The sequence below is a fragment of the Sorex fumeus genome, unplaced genomic scaffold (assembly GCF_029834395.1).
Source record: "Sorex fumeus unplaced genomic scaffold, SorFum_2.1 ptg000265l, whole genome shotgun sequence".
Taxonomy (NCBI): domain Eukaryota; kingdom Metazoa; phylum Chordata; class Mammalia; order Eulipotyphla; family Soricidae; genus Sorex; species Sorex fumeus.
In genome coordinates, this window is record NW_026606322.1 from 42,979,316 (window position 1) to 42,987,831 (window position 8,516).

Sequence of the window (8,516 nt, forward strand, 5' to 3'; positions counted from 1 at the left end):
GAAACCACACCAGATGGTGGAGATAGAACATGGTTCGCCGCGTACAAAGCAAGGGCTTACTCACTGGACTATATCTCAGGCTTCTGGAAAATTCTTATTTATTGAGCCAGAAAAAAAGTGATTGGGAAAATTTAAACTGACCAACTGGAATTTAAACTGCTTGTTAATTTGCCGCTCTGAAGAAGGCAGGCAGGACAGCTGGAAGGGCCAGAACGCTGCTTTGCATGCTGGAAATCTGGATCCATCTCGCCAGCGGCCTCCTAAGCACTGGGCAGGGAGTAGCCACCAGGTGTGACCCGGAAACCAAATATAATTACCAGGAGAATGAACTTTTACCAAGTACTGATGACTGAGCCTCACGTCATAGCTCTTGATTTGACTTATTGCAGGTAGAATCCTGGTTGAACTTAAGACAAGGAAAACAGATGGAGAAACAGTAGAGATTTACAGTTAATTAAGGAGAAGAATTCTACTGAACTTGATTAAAAGCATAGGACATTTGGAACTGAAAATTTCACTCACCACTTTCTGCCCAAACAAATACTGTCCACTCGTTGTTCATCAATTTTGCTCAAGGGGGCCCAGTAAAGTCTCCATTTTAAGACAGAGTAGTTACTGTGTTTGGCATTGCCGCATGGGCGAGATACTCTCAGTTGCTTGCCGGGCCCTCCAAGAGGGGCAGAGGAATCGAACCTGCCTCGACCGGGCTGGCTGTGAGCAAGGCAAACACCCTGCCGCTGTGCACTCACATCACTCTGAGCCCCACCACTTTCTACTTTATGGAATTGAGTATGACTACATGTAAGAGTACATATCTGTTTCAGGCTGTTTTTAGAGGAAACAGAGCATCACTTTCTCTTCTAGTAGTTTGTGTGTTATTGTAGTACACATTTGTTAAAAAAGTTGCTATCTTGATAATCTTCTCCTGTAGAAATAAACACACCCTGGGTCTGGAGTGATAGCTCAGCAGGTAGCTTGTTTGCCTTGTACCTGATCTACTGGGGTTCGATTCCCAGCATCCCATATGGTTTCCCAAGCATGCCAGGAGTCATTCCGGAGTGCAGAGCCAGGAGTAACCCCTGTGCATGGTCGGGTGTGACCCAAAAGAAAAAAAAAAGGTTGAAATTAAACTCAACCTTCAAAAGTCATCCCAACCACTTGCTACAATGTTCTTTAGAGCTCACTTAAAGAAGGATTTCACTTTCTCTGGAGCCATGGTGCTCAGGGTTTATTCCTGACTCTGTGCTCAGGACTCACTCCTGGCAGCACTTAGTGACCATATGTGGAATCAAACCGTGGTTGGCAAGTGCACAAGCTCCTTAAAAGCTGTACAGACCTCTATCCTGCTCCAAGATTTTCATCTGAAACCCTTTCTTCCTAATACAATTTTCTTTTTACTTCAACCTTTACATTTTTGTTTCCTCAGTCACTTCTCTTACTCCGAATATTTTTGGAAGACCAAAAAAAAAAAGCAATAATTCAACTTTATCACCCCTGGAACAATATCACACAGTAGATTATCTAGTATTCACAGAATTGAGTGAGTTCAACTCACAGATTAACATATAGATGATATATATTGACATATATAAATAATCATCTTTTAAATATGCAATAACTCACAAATCATTACACATTACATCTTTCCAAAAGTATACTTTTTGGAAAGATAGTTGGAAAGATAGTACAATTGGAGTCCATGCCCAATTCATTCAGCTTAATCATTGCCTGAATAAGGGCCTGGCAAGCTCCCAGTGGCGTATTCAATATGCCAAAAACAGTAACAAGTCTCATAATGGAGACTTTACTGGTGCCCCTCCAGCAAATGGATGAACAACAGGACAGTGCTATTGTGCTACAGTGCGACTTCTAGATTAGGGGGGGAAAAAAGGAAAAAAGAAAGAGTATAGTGAGTGAGTAAGGCGCTTGACTTGCACATGCCTGACCCAGGTTCCATCCCTGGCATGACTTATAGTAGTGATCCCTGTGCACAGAGCCAGGTATAGTCCAAAAAACCATTTTAAACAAATATACTTTTAAAGGGTTGGAGAGATAGCACAGCGGATAGGGCGTTTGCCTTGCACGCAGCCAACATGGCCGACCCGAGTTCGATTCCTTCGCCTCTCTTGGAGAACCTGGCAAGCTACGCCCGCACGGCAAAGCCTAGCAAGCTACCCATGACATATTTGATATGCCAAACACAGTAACAAGTCTCACAATGTTACTGGGCCCGCTCGAGCAAATCAATGAACAATGGGAAGACAGTGATACTTTTAAAAATGTAAATTTTACAAAATTAATGCCTCTTTATATTATTTAACATCTGTCACTGTCCTCCCGTTGTTCATCGATTTGCTCGAGTGGGCCCAATAACGTCTCCATATATAGTTTAAAAAATACAAAGAACCGCAAATAGGATGCTTGACTTGCATGCAGCCAATCTGGTTTTGATCCCAGACCCTCCATATATGGTCCTCAAGTCCCTCCTTGCATGATTCCTGATCTCAGGACCAGGAGTAAGCCCTGAGCACACGGAGGGGTGTGGTCCTTCCCACACCCCCACCCCCAAATAAAAGTATAAAGAGATACCACCTCATACCTGTTACAATGACTAGTATCCAAAAAAACAAGATGTAGCTCAGTCTGATAGAGCTTTTCCTTTGCAAATGTGAGGCTCTGGGTTAAGTCCCTGGTAAAGCGAAAACAGGGAAGAGAAAGGAAGGGAAGCAAAAGGAAGTGGGAAGGAAGGCAAAATGAAACAAAATAAAACAAAGCTAAAATTAAGCAGTTTAACTGAAACTACTTGTTTATGAGAGGGTGGTGTTAGATAACAGCAGTGGTGTTCAGAGCCTACACTTAGCTCTGTGATGCTATGGATTGAAGAATTGAACTCAGGTCCTTTGAAAACCCTTTGGAAAGTGAGGGGGGGTGGGCAGGTAAAATGACTGGAGCATGTGCTTTGCATGCTGGATCTTGGGTTCAAGCCTTAATACCACTGGGTGCCAGACAGAATGCCAAGCCTGAAGTAGCCTTGAGTGTTGCGGGGTGTGACAAAATTTAAAACAAAAAAAAATTTTTAAAAAATACATTTTGTGGTTATTATCATTTTTGGAAATATGTCTCCTGGGAGCTATAATAAGATATTCTGAACAGATAAATTATTTATTGATTACTATCCTTCAACCATGCTAACAAATAGCACATAATCATTAAATGAATTGTCTTGTGTTAACATAGTGCCAAGAACTCCATACTGAATAGCCCCTAGACCAGCAGATAGGTAATGCTTATTCCATCGAGAAGGTGGTAATTACAAAGACATAAATAACTCTGTGGTTAATATAGTATCATCCTTACAGAAATGTCTTAGTATAATGAATCTGTCAACACATCCAGAGGATTAAAATCTTATGATCACCTTCAAAGATTTATGTATGCTTAAGAATAAAAGAATTTTCATGTCTTACCCAGTCCAAACTATGAAGATACATCAAGCAAAATTTTTCTTCCAGGGGCCAGGGAGACAGTTTAGTGAGTAAAGCACTTGCCTTACATGAAGCTGACCTGGGCTCAATCCCTGGCACCCCATATGGTCCTCTCAGCAGCATCAGGAGTGATCCCTAAGCATAGAGCCAGAAGTAAGCCCTGAACATTGTCAAGTATGGACCCTAAGCCAAAGAACTTTCTTCTATATAGAAAACTGCAGATTGTTATATTTTCTGGAAGTTAATAATGTTCCTGACAAGAAATGAAGGTTTTCTAAAAGAAGAAAGAAATAAAGAAAAAGAAGGAAGGAAGGAAGGAAGGAAGGAAGGAAGGAAGGAAGGAGAGGGAAAAAGAGAAAGATTTTCTATTAACATTACCTAGAACAGTGGTTTTGGGGTTTTGTTTTGTTTTGTTTTGTTTTGTTTTGTTTTTTTGGCATTACTGGTGATGCTGAGGGCTTACTCCTGACTCTGCACTCAGGGATTAATCCTTCCTAGCCAGTTAGCTCTGGGATGCCATATAGAGTGCTGGAGATTGACCCCAGGTCTGCTGCAAGGCAAATACACTAGCAGCTGTACTATTGCTCTTGCATACAATTTTTTTTTAAATATCGTCATTCAGATTATTTATTCACTAAGCAAATACACACTTCGTTTTATGCCATATGTGTGTGATATTTATTTCAGGCTTTAGCCAGTTTGGTTTTAGCTTTCTAATGATATATAGTCTAAAAACATATATATATGTATATATATATATATATATATATATATATATAAGTTTATGCAGACCAAAATTGATGATTTTATTCTTGGAAATTTAAAACTGTTCTATTTCAAGAATAATCTTTTTTCCTATTGTTTTTTTCACTTTGGTTTGGTCTCTGTCGATTCATACTAGTTACTTTTCTCCAAATTCTAATAATTTGTTGGAGGTTTTTGTAAAACATTAAAATATGGCAGGGGATAAGAGACACTGAAAGTGCCACCAGCAGGTCAACCTGTACCTGCAGGGTGAGTGCATCAGCAGCCTGATGGTGCCATCAGGCTTTCTGATGCCCCAAAATTGCTTCTGTGCCTCTGCCCTGATCCCAAAAACTCAGGACCAAGTTTCCCAAGAAATTAAATGGCTATAAGTTAGGTATGTGGGAGTCATACCCACAAACCACCTCCAGCTAAGCTGGATATAGCTCATTTATCATCCTTGCTTCATAGACCCCTATATAAATCTTGAAAGAGATAAAAGTTGCAGTTAATCTCTGAGCCACACAAGGTTGAACAGACCAGGATAAATTGGAGGAGTGGGTCAGCCTGGTGCCCACCCTTGCAGCTGCTAGCTCTCACAATCCAAAATTGCAACTGTGCCCCTGGCTACACTCCACCATCTCGGGACGGAACTCACCAAAATATTAATCTGTTGAAATTTCAAATATACGGGTTTTGTGACTAAGTCTCCAGGCTTTCTCGGAGTTGGGATGGGCTACCTCCCCCAACTTCCCAATACTCCTGGAAGCACTGGCAGTCAGCCCCATGAAACAACTCCAGCACCACCATGTAAGCTTTACTACTGGCCTAGCTTCAGAGACCAAAGAATAAAACATGAAGCATTTTGTTGTTGTTGTTTGTTTATTTGTTTGCTTTTTGCTTTTTGGGTCACACCCAGTGATGCACAGGGGTTACTTCTGGCTCATGCACTCAGTAAGTACTCCCGGAAGTGCCCCGGGGGAACATATGGGATGCTGGGAATTGAACTCAGGTTGGTCTTGTGCAAGGCAAGCACCCTACCTGCTATGCTATCACTCCAGCCCCAGTGAATAAATCTTGAAAGAGATCAAAAGCTGCAGTTAATCTCAGACCCATGCAAGGCTGAACAGATTGGGGCAAATCAGAGGGGGGAGGATCAGCCTGGTTCCTACTCAAGCAGAGCCCCAGGCAGCCACTTTCTTCCAAAATAACCTCCATGCCCCCAGCCCGACTCCACCGTTTTGGGACATGCCTTGCCACAATAAAATCTGCTGGAAATTTGGGTATATGGGATTTGTGACTGAAATCTCCATGGTTGAGGGTTGGGATGGGCTACTCCACCCACCTCCCTGTACTTCCAGAATCTTTGGCAGTCATATCCACAAAGCTGCCACCCAGTTAAAAAAAGCTAATCCAGCCTTACCTTTCTATTAAAAATACTGAACAGGGGATGGAGCGATAGTACAGTGGGTAGGGCGTTTGCCTTGCAAGTAGCCGACCGGGTTCGATTCCCAGCATCCCATATGGTCCCCTGAGCACCGCCAGGAGTAATTACTGAATGCATGAGACAGGTGTAACCCCTGTGCATCACCGGGTGTGACCCAAAAAGTAAAAAATATATATATGTATATATATGTGTGTGTGTGTGTTTGTGTATATATATATATATATATATATATATACACCCTGAACAAGGCATTTGCCTTGATTCCTCCACCCCTCTCGGAGAGCCCGGCAATCTACCAAGAGTATCTAGCCTGCACGGCAAAGCCTGACAAGCTACCCGTGACGTATTCAATATGCCAAACACAGTAACAAAAAGTCTCACAATGGAAGCGTTACTGGGCCTGCTCGAGCAAATCGATGAACAATGGGAAGACAGTGCTATAGTGCTACCCTGAACAAACATGATGACCTCTTAGTACCTGTATTGCAAACCATACTACACAAAAATAGAGAGAGAAGAAAAGTGCACAGCAGGTGGGATGGGGGGGGGGAAGTGGTGTTGGGGGATGGTGGGAAGGAAACAGGAGACATTGGTGGTGGGAAATGTGTACACTGGTGATGCGATGGGTATTCAATCATTGTATGGCTGAAACCCAATCATGAACAGCTTTGCAATGGTCTATCTCACAAATATTCAAGAGAAAATTAAAATTTAAAAAATTTAAAGGGAAAATAAAATTTGAAAAAAATAGTAAAGTAATCTTTAAGTTGACGGTAAAAAAAAAACACTGAAAATTTTGGGTTCATAGGAAATACTTATGTGCTATCGTTGAGTCCATTTAGGAGACCTCCTAATTACATTACTTCTAGAAAGACCACTGTTATCCAGGGCTCTGCATTAACCCTGGGTGTAAAGTTGTCTGGAAGAGCATGGAGACATCTTATATGTATGTTTGTGTATATGTGTGTACCGGATACACACATATACACTAAAGTGTTCCCACCTTAAAACTGTTTGATAGCCCCTCTACAAATACCTTCTTTTTAATTAATTAATTTATTGGGGGGGGGGGCATACCTGGCACTGCACATGGGCCTGTTCCTGGCTCTGTACTTAAAAACAACCTTGGCAGTGCTCATGGGACCATGGGTGTGTGCCAGGGATTTGAACCAGGGTTAATCAACATGGCTGTAAGAAAGGCAAGTGCCTTATCGACTGTACTGACTTTCTGTCCTCCAGAACTTCTTAATAGCCTTCTAGTTTTCTTGCAGTTTGCACAAGGGGTAAAGATGGATCTTAGTATATAAGTCCTTTTTCTGTTTTAATTCAATACTCCTTTCTAAATTTCTAAAGTTACACAAGAACCACCATTGCACAGCTGTAGAACTTTTTCACCACTAAATTTCCTCATAGTGATTTCCATTCAGTAACCATTTCCCACCCCAGGCAACGACAACCACTGATGTGCTTTCTGTTCTATCAATGTAATATTTGGCACATTCTGTGTAGACGAAATCATATAATATGTATTAGTTTTTTTGTGTTTAGGTGTTTTGTTATTTTTCACTGTGCATGATGCTTTTGAGATTCACTAAATTACAGCATAGTTGTGTAGTTTTTTGCTTTTTATTGCTGAACATTGCTTTGTTTAAGAATCTACCTTGTTTTTATTTATTTTTATTTTGAAGTCACACCTAGCAATGCTTAGGGGTTATTCCTGGTTCTGCACTGAGGAATTCCTTCTGGCTGTTCTTAGGGGAACAGGTGGTGTGCTGGGAATAGAATACCTTGTTTTTAAAAAACCTATTCACTATCTAATGAACATTTGGTTTGAGGTTTTGTTGACTATTATGATAATGTTGCTATCAGTATTCACATACAAGAGTTTGTGTAGACAGATATTGTCATTTATTTTGAATAGATACCTAAGAACCGAATAGATGGGCTGGAAGCTATGTTTGTGTTCAGCTATTGAAGAAACTACCACGCTTTCTCAAAATAATTGTACCATCTTACCTCCCTACCTGATAGCTAATTTCCCCACAATATTGCCAAGATGCTGTCTTTTTGAGTATAGCCATTCCATTTAGGTATCTATAATGTATTTTTAATGTATTTCATTGTGGTTTGAATTTTCACTTCCCCAATGATTCTTACTGATATGTATATTATACATAAATACGTATATTATATATATTATTTTGGGTCACCCCCAGTAGTGCTCAGGGCTTGCTCCTGTTTCTCTGCTCAGGGATCACTCCTAGTGGGGCTCTGAGGACGATATGGGGTGCTAGGGATTGAACCCTGGTTGGTCATGTACGAGGCAGGCACTCTACCCATTGCACTATCTCTATCTGCACTCTATTATTGATAACTCTGTATGTGTCTTTTATGTGTGTATTAGGCACTTATATATTATCTGAATATGTCTATTTGATTTTGTCTTTCATCTTCTGTTTACTGAGTTATAAGAATTCTTTATACATTTTGCATATAAATCCTTTATTTAACATATGATTAGCAGATATTTTATCCCAGTTTCTGTCTCTATTTTTTCTTTCTTTTATTTGAAAGGGTTGGGTGGGGGACACACCTTCAGTAGTACTCAGGGACTGCTTCCAGTTTATTGCTCAGTGATCACTAGTGGTGGTGCTCAGGGGACAACTATATGCACTGTCAGGGATGGAGCTGGGGAATCCTGCACGCAGAATGCACTCTAGCTGCTTGAATTAGCTCTCTGGCCTCTTTTTGGTGGTGGGGTAAGGCGGATGGTGAGGTTTGGGCCAGACCTGCTATGTTCGGGGGCTATTCCTGGCTTTGTGCTACATAACTCTGCAGTA